The following is a 10774-nucleotide window of genomic DNA, read 5'->3' as shown; positions in this document are numbered from 1 at the left end:
AAATTAAATGAGTCTAATGACTAGAAAACAAATTCTTCAGCAAGACAGATTGTTGGTTTTCACTTTTTTGCTTTCAACAAACAGGAGTACCTAATTGAATTTTCAGCCAATAGATCAATAAAATTTAGTTTTGATGATGTATGACTACCTTATATTTGCCATATATTTCAGAAGGAGTTAAAAGAATTGAGTATTATACATTTAAAAGAACTCCTTGTATTGCCATCCATCTACTTATTTATGTGAAAGTTTATTGGTAGTTACATCTAAAAGAGCAAACAATGGGAATAGACTTGATGTTGAAGTCTCTTTGTGGAATGAATTAACATTCATCCAGAAATATAAATGAATTAGAAAAAATCCCTAGCCATTTTATCAAGAGATGAAATTTTAATACATTTTTAGTTTTAATGTTTAATAATTATTTCTCAAATTATTTGGTAGATTTCTAGCGTTTTTGGTTAATTGTGTCCTAAGTGTGACAGGTAATCCAAAAAAATAAGAATTAAAAAAAACTAACAATGAATCATGTCAGTTTTTAAAAATTAATTTTGGCTCTACCCGAAAGTATCCAGAGGTGACCTCTGAAGATGGTTCGCTATTCACTTGACCCAGAAAACCCCACAAAATCATGCAAATCAAGAGGTTCAAATCTTCGTGTTCACTCTAAGAACACTCGAGAAACTGCCCAGGCCATCAAGGGTATGCATATTCGAAAAGCCACCAAGTATCTGAAAGATGTCACTTTAATGTCCCATTCCGCCAGTACAATGGTGGAGTTGGTAGGTGCACCCAGGCCAAACAGTGGGGCTGGACACAGGGTTGGTAGCCCAAAAATGAATGCTGAGTTTTTGCTGCACATGCTTAAAAATGCACAGAATAATGCTGAGCTTAAGTGTTTAGATGTAGATTCTCTGGTCATTGAGCACATCCAGGTGAACAAGGCTCCCAAGATGCAGCACAGAATTTACAGAGCTCATGGGAAGATTAACCCACACATGAGCTCTCCCCACCACACTGAGATGACCCTACTGAAAAAGAGCAGCTTGTTCCTAAACCAGAAGAGGAAGTTACACAGAAGAAAAAGATATCCCAGAAGAAGCTGAAAAAACAAAAGCTTATGACCCAGGAGTAAATTCAGCATAAAATAAATACCAATAAAATTTTTAAAATAAAATAAAATAAAAATTCATATGTATTTGACCCATATGCATATTTCTGTAATGGAGATATATAGTATAAAATTGTGTGATAGAAGAATAAAAATTCAATTTCAAGGAAAAAAGGAGGGGCAGGGCTGGGTGGAGGTGGGCAAAGGGAGGTGAAATGGGGACATCTATAATAGTATCAATAATAAAAATAAAGAAATTTTTTAAAAACAAAAAGAAAAAAGGAAACAGTAAAACCCTGCTGTTATAAAAGAGTTTATGCATTTATTTTTTAATTGATAATGGTCAGTATCAAACAACTACAATAATCCACATACTATGATATTCTTCAGGATACATTTGTTCCTCAAAATAATGTAACAATTTTATTTCTACAAGTGTAGCTAATGGTAAATAGCAAACTTTAGTTAAAGTAAGCATAATTCTGCCCTGGCTGGTGTAGTTCAGTGGATTGAGTGCCGGCCAACAAACCAAAGGTTCACTGGTTCGATTCCCAGTCAGGGCACATGCCTGGGTTGTGAGCCAGGTCCCCAGTAGGGCTGCATGAGAAGCAAACACACATTGATCTTTCTCTACCTTTCTTCCTCCTTTCCCATCTCTCTAAAAATAAATAAATAAAATCTTTTTTAAAATAAAGTAAGCATAATTCTGTATTCAGAGCAGTGTTTCACAATGTGGGGCTTGTAGAGCTCCAACCTCTACAGAAGTAAGAATTGACCATGTGACATTTTAAAAGAAAAGACAAATCTCAAATTATTTTAGTCAGCGCCAAGAAGGAACAGTGTCTTCTAGGATGTGGGCTCTTCAGCTGATAGGTTTGGGTTCCAGGGTGACCCTGCTAAGCTGTGTTTGAAGTAGCAGACTGTAGTAGTAAAGGGGCAGGAAATAGCTGAACAGGTTAGGAAGAAACTTAAAGAACATTCTGCTCTGGAAACAAGGAGTCTGTATTCTCTGACCAATAACTCATGACCTTTAAAATCTGCTTCTTGGAACTTGGATAATCTTCCACTGTGCTTTGAACCCATTCCTTATCTTGTTAACTCCTGGAAAGACTGTTACTGATATTGTGTAGAATGCTGAAATTAAGATTTTTTAAATGCCTTTTTGTCTGTTGGAATACCTATATTAAGAAACCCAAATAGACATTCCTTAAGGAATCTAAAAACTGTCACACTAGTTCACTTGGTACCTGGACAACCAGCAGAGGAATTTCTTTCTTTTTTAAAAAGTATTTTTATTTTTTAATTACCATTGATGTTCAATATTATATTAATGTCGGATGTACAGCATAGTGGTTAGACACTTGTATGACTTACAAAGTGATCTCCTGATTCAGTCTAGTTCTCACCTGACACCATACAGGTTTATATTATTGACTGTATTCCCTATGCTGTACTTTACATCCTCCTGACTATTCTGTAACTGCCAATTTGTACTTCTTAATCCCTTCACCCAGCCCCCTACTGATAGCTATTTCTAAAAATGTTCAGTAATCAAATATAAAAACTTCATTCCACACAATAGCCTGGTTCCCCTCCATAATCCCTAATACTTACTGAGCACTTAGTATGTACTAGGCACTATGCCAAGCACTTTACATAGAATGTAATTTTAATCCTCATAACCCTATGTGAAAGGTACTATTTTATTGTCATTTTACAGATAAGGAAACTTAGACCTAGAGCACTTAAGTAACTTGTTCCAAGTCACATAGCATTAATACCCAGCATGTCAACTTGTTTATCAATGACATACCTGGGATTTGCTGGTGTTTGCCATGCTGTTACTGGTTGAGAGCAGGTCATTTACATTTCCATTGCAATTTATCATCCATTGGCAGCTCCCAAGATAATTTATTTCATAACTTTATTCTCCAGGATTCATAGTGCAAGTGGATATTCTTTATATAATCTTTATTGTATGTTTTCCATTACCATTTATCCCCTTATCCCCCCTTCCCCCGCAATCACCACACTGTTGTCTACATCCATGAGTCCTTTTTCCTTTGTGCTCAATCTCTCCACTCCCTAACCTCCCCACCCCTCACTGTCATCTGCTCTCCATGTATGAGTCTGTCCTCATTTTCCTTGTTAGTTCAGTTTGTTCATCAGATTCCACATGTGTGTGAAATCATATGGTATTTGTCTTTCTCTGACTGGCTTATTTCACTTAGCGTAATGTTCTCTAGGTCCACCCACACTGTCAAAAAAAGTAAAATTTTCTTCTTTTTTATGGCCAACTAGTATTTCATCATATAAATGGATATTTTAAAATAATTTGTGGTTAATTTTGCATGTTTAAAGCAATAAGCTGAATTTCCTGTTTTGTAATTTTCATTTTTAAGCATGTACTTCTGCAAATCAGCAGTCCTTTTCCTCTTTCTATTCCTCATTTTTCCATGGGGAACATGGTCATATTAATACAAATGAAATAATTAATCCGAGTTGCCTTCAAAATGCAACTTTTATTTTTTTGATTAATTTATTTATTTTTATTCAGTTACAATTGTCTGCATTTTCTCCCCATCCCTCCACCCCACCCCAGCCAGTCCCGCCTCCCTCTCCCACCTCTACCCTCCCCCTTGATTTTGTCTCTGTGTCCTTTATAGTAGCTCCTAGGGACAAATACCATATGATCTCACCTTTAACTGGAACATAATCAACAAAAGAAAAAAGCAAACAAAATATAACCAGAGATATTGAAATTAAGAGCATTGTAACAATAGCCAGAGGGGAGTGGGGAGGAGATAGTGGGGAGAGGGGTCTATAGGAGCTACTACAAAATACAACTTTTAAATCTTCTTTTAAAAATTTCCTTGGAAAAGGGCAAAGGAGGACTACTCCAAAATTATATCCTCAGGTCAGGAAATAAATATAAATCATCCAAGTTAGTTCAAAAATTGACCTAAAAGCAGGAAGCCAAGAATTAATTGTAATAAAGTTAATGAGGTTTATCAAGCATTTGTGCTAACAGCAGTAAGGGGAAAATTCAGGGTTCATTCAGAACTGATTCTGTATATTTCAGGGACTTCCCATCACAACATAAGCTTTGGAAGGTGCCAAGGCTTATCTGGTTTTTACAGTGATGTACCCCTAGCTCTTGGGACAAGGTCTTGAATGTAATAGATGCTCTGTATATATTTGATGAGTTCATTAATTCTTCTCATGTATTATCATAGTAAAAAATGATGATCATATTGGTTGCCTGAAGATAGTATTAATTGCATCATTTAATCATTCCTCCTTACTGAATATTATTATATATAATAGTGATATCCTCCAAACAGTGATACCTTCTTGTTTACCACTTGTCTGAGACAGTAAGATGGCTATGGTGTTGTCAAGGGAAACAATGAAACAGAACCTGACTCTAACATCCCCTCCCATCCAAAAGATCTCACTACAACACTACTCACAGGCTGGTCCCAGGCTGTAAAATGTTTGCTGCCACTCTGTGACAAGATTAAGTACAGAAACTGAGGAGTGAGCAAACAGAAACCTTTTCAGCAATTTTACATTGCTGCAACACCTAAGAATTAATTTTTATTGTGACTTACAAAGATATCGGACCCTGATGAATTCAAAATTTAAAACAAAAACAGTCTCTTACTGGTTCTTACATATCAGCAGGGTCAGTGTTAAAAGTAGGTTGGATTGGAGCCATCTACAGTTTTGTGACTTGCACAGAAAAGAGGCTGTCCACCCCAAAATATAAGCCACACTTTATGCCAGACCATTATTGTAGCATTAACTCCTTTGAGTGCTGAAGTCTGTTGATGTTTAAGAAACCCCCTGCTAAGTGCAAACATGTTTAATGGAAATCTTGTTTATATCTATTAACTACGAACACTGTAATCATCACTTCTCACCTTGGAGTAATAAAGGGAAAAGCAGACAAGTCAGCTGGTACTGAAGGTGCTGCTATCACACTGTTACTCAAGCAATAGTGGTTTCCAGGAGGGGGACCCTTAGTCCTAGAAATACAGCAATTGCAAAATTAAAGCTGCTGCTATGACTCAGTTTCCAGTTGTTGCAATGACCCAAGACTTCTGAATAGTTATATGAATACTTATTATTTTAGCTTGTCCTAATGTAAAAAAATATTAAAAGATTAAATTCAAACAGTAATTTACTATAATATATGACTTCGTTTCTTTAGAGGATACGACTGAGCCCTGATGGGTGTGGATCAGTGGGTTAGACATTGTTCAGCAATGGAAAAAGTCCCTGGTTCAAGGACACACGCCTGGGTTGTGGGTTTGGTCCCCAGCTGGGGTTCATAGGAGAGGCAACTGATCAATGTTTCTCTCTCTCACATCAGTGTTTCTCTCCCTCTATTTCTCCCTCCCTTCCTCTCTCTCTAAAAATAAATAAATAAAATCTTTTAAAAAAGTAAAGGATACCATTGACTAAGCAATACCTTCAAATAGGTCCACCTTATCAGCTACCTATTGCCACAAAAATACAGCAAAAGAAACCACCCTGAAATTCAGTGGCATAAAAAAATAATTTCTCCTTGCTCACACTTCTGCAGTTTGGCTGAGGGCTGGCTGATCTGAGTTAGTCTCAGATGGACTTGGGTGCCACACTACAGATTAGTCCAGGTGAGCTCTGTGCATTTTTTTAATTAAATTTATTGGGATGACATTGGTTAATAAGATTATACAGGTTTTAGGTCTACAGTTCTATGATACATGATCTGTATATTGTATTATGTGCCCACCACCCAAAGTCAAACCATCTTTCATCACCATATACTTGACCTCCTGTGTCCTACCCCCACCCCCTTGCCTCTGGTAACCACCATACTGTTGTCTGTCTGTCTCTATGAGTTTCAGTTTTATATCATGCATATGAGTGAAATCATATGGTTCTTAGCTTTTTCTGACTGACTTACTTCACTCAGCATAATATTCTCAAAATCCATCCATGTTGCAAATGGCAGTATTTCATCCTTTCTCATGGCTGAGTAGTATTCCACTGTGTATATGCACCATATATTATTTATCCAATCCTTTTTTGAAGGGCACTTTGGTTGTCTCCACGTCTTGGCCACTGTGAATAATGCTGCAATGAACATAAGGGTGCATATATCTTTGCGAATACATGTTTTCAAATTTTTAGGGAAGGTACCCAGAATAGGGATTGCTAGGTCATATAGTAACTCTCTTCTTAATTATTTGAGGAACAACCAGACTGTTTTCCATAGTGGCTGTACCAGTTTACATTCTACCAGCAGTGAATAAGGGTTTTCTCCACAGCATCTCCAACACTTGTTATTATCTGTCTTGTTGTTAACAGCTATTCTCTCCTTCTTATGGTTCAGAAGCACAAGAGGGCGGGTAGAAACAGATGCCTCTTAAGGATGTAGCTCGACACTCACTTTCCCTCCTGTTTCATGGGCCAAAGCAAAGGGCATGGCCAAGCCCAGAAAGAATTTTCTGCATCTAATGAGCATAACTAACTACACATGAAAAAGAGAATGGATGTAAGTAGGGGTGACAAATTGAAAAACTTACTATATACATTAAGAGTCTTACTAGAATTTTGTTTTCAAGAGGCCAGGGACTGTGTCTGTAATATTCTCGACTGTGACTTCTACTGTGTAAAAAGCCTCCCCAAACTTTAGTGGTTAAAGCAACAATTATTTATTAGCTTATGATCACAAGATTTGAAAATTTGGATTGGGTTCCGCTGAGCAGTTTTTCTGCTGTGAAATTTCCTCTGGGCTCCCTCTATAGTTATAGTCAGCTGGTCAGTTTGTTAGGGACCAATTGGTCTAGAATGGCCTCACTAGCTGTCAGTTGGTGTTGGACTGTAAGAAGAGTGGCCAGGGTGACAGGGCCACATATCTCCACAGCCTTATTCACAAACTGTAGGTTCAAGGTTTCTAGGACCAGCAGGAGAGATCAAGCCCTAATGCACAAAGCCCTATGTTTTTCAAGCTCCTGCTGGTGTCACATTTTCTATTACCCCATTGGCCAAAGGAAGTCATATCGCCCAGCCCAGATTCAGAATATACAGGGGCACAGATACAGAGAATATGAAGAAATTGTGATTTGTTACTGCAATAAGCTACTGTACCTGGCACCATTCCTGACACATCACAAGCACTCAGAAACATTAGTTGAATAAGCTAATACTGATGATTTATCTATTATACACTTTGTTATCAGTTATGGACATTCAAAATCTTCCAAACTACTACTGACCCATGACTGCTATATTGATGTCTACCAGAATAAGGTTTTCAGAGATGTGTGTTCCACATCAAGGAGATATTGGGGTAGAGGTGGGAGGAAAGGCAGACAACTGTACTTGAACAATAATAAAATTTTTTTAAAGGGGGGATATCATGAGCACGCTTTTCAAATTTTCAGATGCCACAGTATTTGAAACTAATACATTGAATGACATAATTAAAATCCAAAATATTGAGTTGGAATAAACATGTAATATTTTAAAAGAATCTGTAGTATGTCCTGCATTTAAATACCAAAAATGTATTTTTAAAGTTCAGAGTGAAAAGCCACATTTGACCTCAAGTCATTTGAAAACAGTGTTGCATAATCCCAAGTTCAGTTGGAGCCCACAATATAAGTCCATTAAAAAAAACATAAAAATGTAATTTTTAGCCTACATGAAGATCATCAAGGAAAAAGCCTAATGGTTCTGGTAAAAACATAAGCCAAAACTTTTGTGCATTCCTAGATGCCCCATGTAAAGAACTTCCACAAATTAGACAGTGTCTCAAGAAGGGCAGCCAAGATGTTGAATGCTGTGGAAATCATTTTACATGAGGAAAAGTTGGGAAAAAGTGAGATATTTATCCCAAAAGATTCTTGGACAAATACGATACTGACCTTTAAAATCTGAAGAAGTTATCGTGTGGAAGAAAGAACAATCAACCTGTGATGTTCCAGCAGCTTCATTGACTAGTAGCTAGAAAGTTACAGGGAAGCGAGTTTTTGCTCCATACAAGGTCTACCAATGAGACACAAATGAAATGGAACAGCTAGTAAATAACATGCTCCCCTCACTGAAAGTGTGTAAGCAGACACCATCTGGCCATCTTTCAGGGATGCTGCAGAAAAAAAATTTTTTTTAAATTTGGCATGAGGTTGATCTAATGCCATTTAAGTTCCCTATCAAATTCAAGGTTTCATCTCATGCTTTGTATGTATGGGGAGAGGGGAAGCTTTGAGGGGAGAGGACTTTTGGAAATATTAGAAGAGACTCACTATTTTCACTTGTATATGAACTAGTTAAAATAATAATGTTGCAGAGTAGTACACCAAGTAGAAAATTAGTTAAAGTTATTTTCTAATTGAAACTGAATTACTGACAACAGTTGCCAAAATGAGAGTCACAAATTCATTTCAAATAAAGAAAACTAGAAATGTCCTACTGTAATTATTTTCTATACAAATTTTATTGTTAACACACTGATGAATTTGCCCTCCCATTCCAGTAAAATGTATGTTTTCTTCTTTTTTCCTCTTCTCTCAATGTTGCAATTTTTCTCATTGTATTACTGATAGAAGCAAACATTTATTTTTAAGTTGTAAAACCATTATTATTATCCTTCCACTAATTACTTCTATCTCTGTGGTTGTGGTTTGTAAAATACTGCTTTTCTGCATCTTGATGTAAAAACAAAACTGTTTCTAAACTGGTCCCTATGATATTAACCACAAATATAAAATAAATTCTGTTCACTGTCAAGAATTTGTGTGTTCCAAATTTTTCTAAAGCACAAAGCTTTATTAATGAAGCACTGAACATTAAACTCCCCAACAGTCTGGTATTAAAATGACAACAATAATCCACCAGATAAAGACAAACATGGGAATTAGTTTTCAGTGAGAGCAGGGGAGAGATTTATGTACTTTTAATGGAATTTTGTAGCTTCCGGTTCCTTATTGTGTCAGAGATCTGAAGAAAGGAAAACTGAATAATCTTTTTAATTGACTCCAAGGAGTTTAGAAAACAATTGAGGAGGTCTGGGAATGAGTAAGAGTGAGTGGATGAGAGCAAATTTTCTTATTAAATTTGCAAGCTGAGCCCCAGAGATACAAAGTAAGCTGAGCAATAAAAACCAGAGAGCATCTTGCTCCTTACTGGTCCAACTGCAAGAAGGGGACAGTGCCAGGAAAGAGGGCTGGCAGCGAACTCAGAATTAGGAACCCACAGGATAATCTCTGTTAGCAAAAGAGAAGAAGGTATCTATCAAGGCTGTCCCTAAGGGAAATGGAGTTTGTGCCAAAACCTGCCAATGGAGTGGGGAGGCTATGTTTTGAAATAATAATCAAGGGATTTCAGATCAAAGGAATGTGTTTGAGAAGCTACGAGTGATGTCTTTGGGAACAAGAAGCAACAGAATAAAGAATAAGAGTCCTTCGTTATATACGATGTTAGAAGCACATCAAAGTTTTCAAAGGTCACATTTTATATTTATCCTTTTTGCCTGTTTCGTGCTCTTCATCTATATAGATGATGCCACTGATTCACCTGTCAATAAAGATACATATATGGACTCTTTACTTTTTCAGAGATGGAATGTACTGAGTGACATCTCCAATCTTTTTTTAATATATTTATTGATTATGCTATTACAGTTGTCCCATTTTCCCCCCTTCACTCCACTCGATCCTGTCCACCCCCTCCCTCCCACACTCCTCCCCCCATAGTTCATGTCCATGGGTCATACTTATAAGTTCTTTGGCTTCTACATTTCCTACACTATTCTTACCCTCCCACTGTCTATTTTCCACCTATCATTTATGCTACATTTTCTCTGTACCTTCCCCCCCTCCCCCTCCCACTCCCCCGTTGATAACCCTCCATGTGAGCTCCATTTCTGTGGTTGTGTTCCTGTTCTAGTTGTTTGCTTAGTTTGCTTTTGTTTTTGTTTTAGGTGTGGTTGTTAATAACTCTGAGTTTGCTGTCATTTTTACTGTTCCTATTTTTTATCTTCTTTTTCTTAGGTAACTCCCTTTAACATTTCATATAATAAGGGTTTGGTGATGATGAACTCCTTTAACTTGACCTTATCTGAGAAGCACTTTATCTTCCCTTCCTTTCTAAATGATAGCTGTGCTGGATACAGTAATCTTGGATGTAGGTCCTTGCCTTTCATGACTTGGAATACTTCTTGCCAGCCCCTTCTTGCCTGTAAGGTCTCTTTGGAGAAATCAGCTAACAGTCTTATGGGAACTCCTTTGTAGGTACCTGTGTCCTTGTCTCTTGCTGCTTCTAAGGTTCTCACCTTCTGTTTCATCTTAGGTAATGTAATTATGATGTGCCTTGGCGTGTTCCTCCTTGGGTCCAGCTTCTTTGGGACTCTCTGAGCTTCCTGGACTTCCTGGAAGTCTATTTCCTTTGCCAGATTAGGGAAGTTCTCCTTCATTATTTGTTCAAATAAGTTTTCAATTTTTTGTTCTTCCTCTTCTCCTTCTGGCACCCCTATGATTCGGATGTTGAAACATTTCAAGATGTCCTGGAGATTCCTAAGCCTCTCCTCATTTTTCCGAGTTCTTGTTTCTTCATTCTTTTCTGGTTGGATGTTTCTTTCTTCCTTCTGGTCCACACCGTTGATTTGAGTCC

General features: G+C 37.2%; 1 pseudogene; it reads left to right on the top strand.

Moving 5' to 3' along the window:
• The first annotated feature begins 577 nt into the window (after positions 1–577).
• Positions 578–1135, top strand: LOC112302038 (large ribosomal subunit protein uL22-like; annotated as a pseudogene).
• Positions 1136–10774: the final 9639 nt, after the last annotated feature.

Source organism: Desmodus rotundus, chromosome X (assembly GCF_022682495.2).
Source record: "Desmodus rotundus isolate HL8 chromosome X, HLdesRot8A.1, whole genome shotgun sequence".
NCBI classification, from domain to species: domain Eukaryota; kingdom Metazoa; phylum Chordata; class Mammalia; order Chiroptera; family Phyllostomidae; genus Desmodus; species Desmodus rotundus.
Note: the sequence above shows the minus strand (reverse complement) of the source record. Positions and strands in the feature narration are given on the sequence as shown.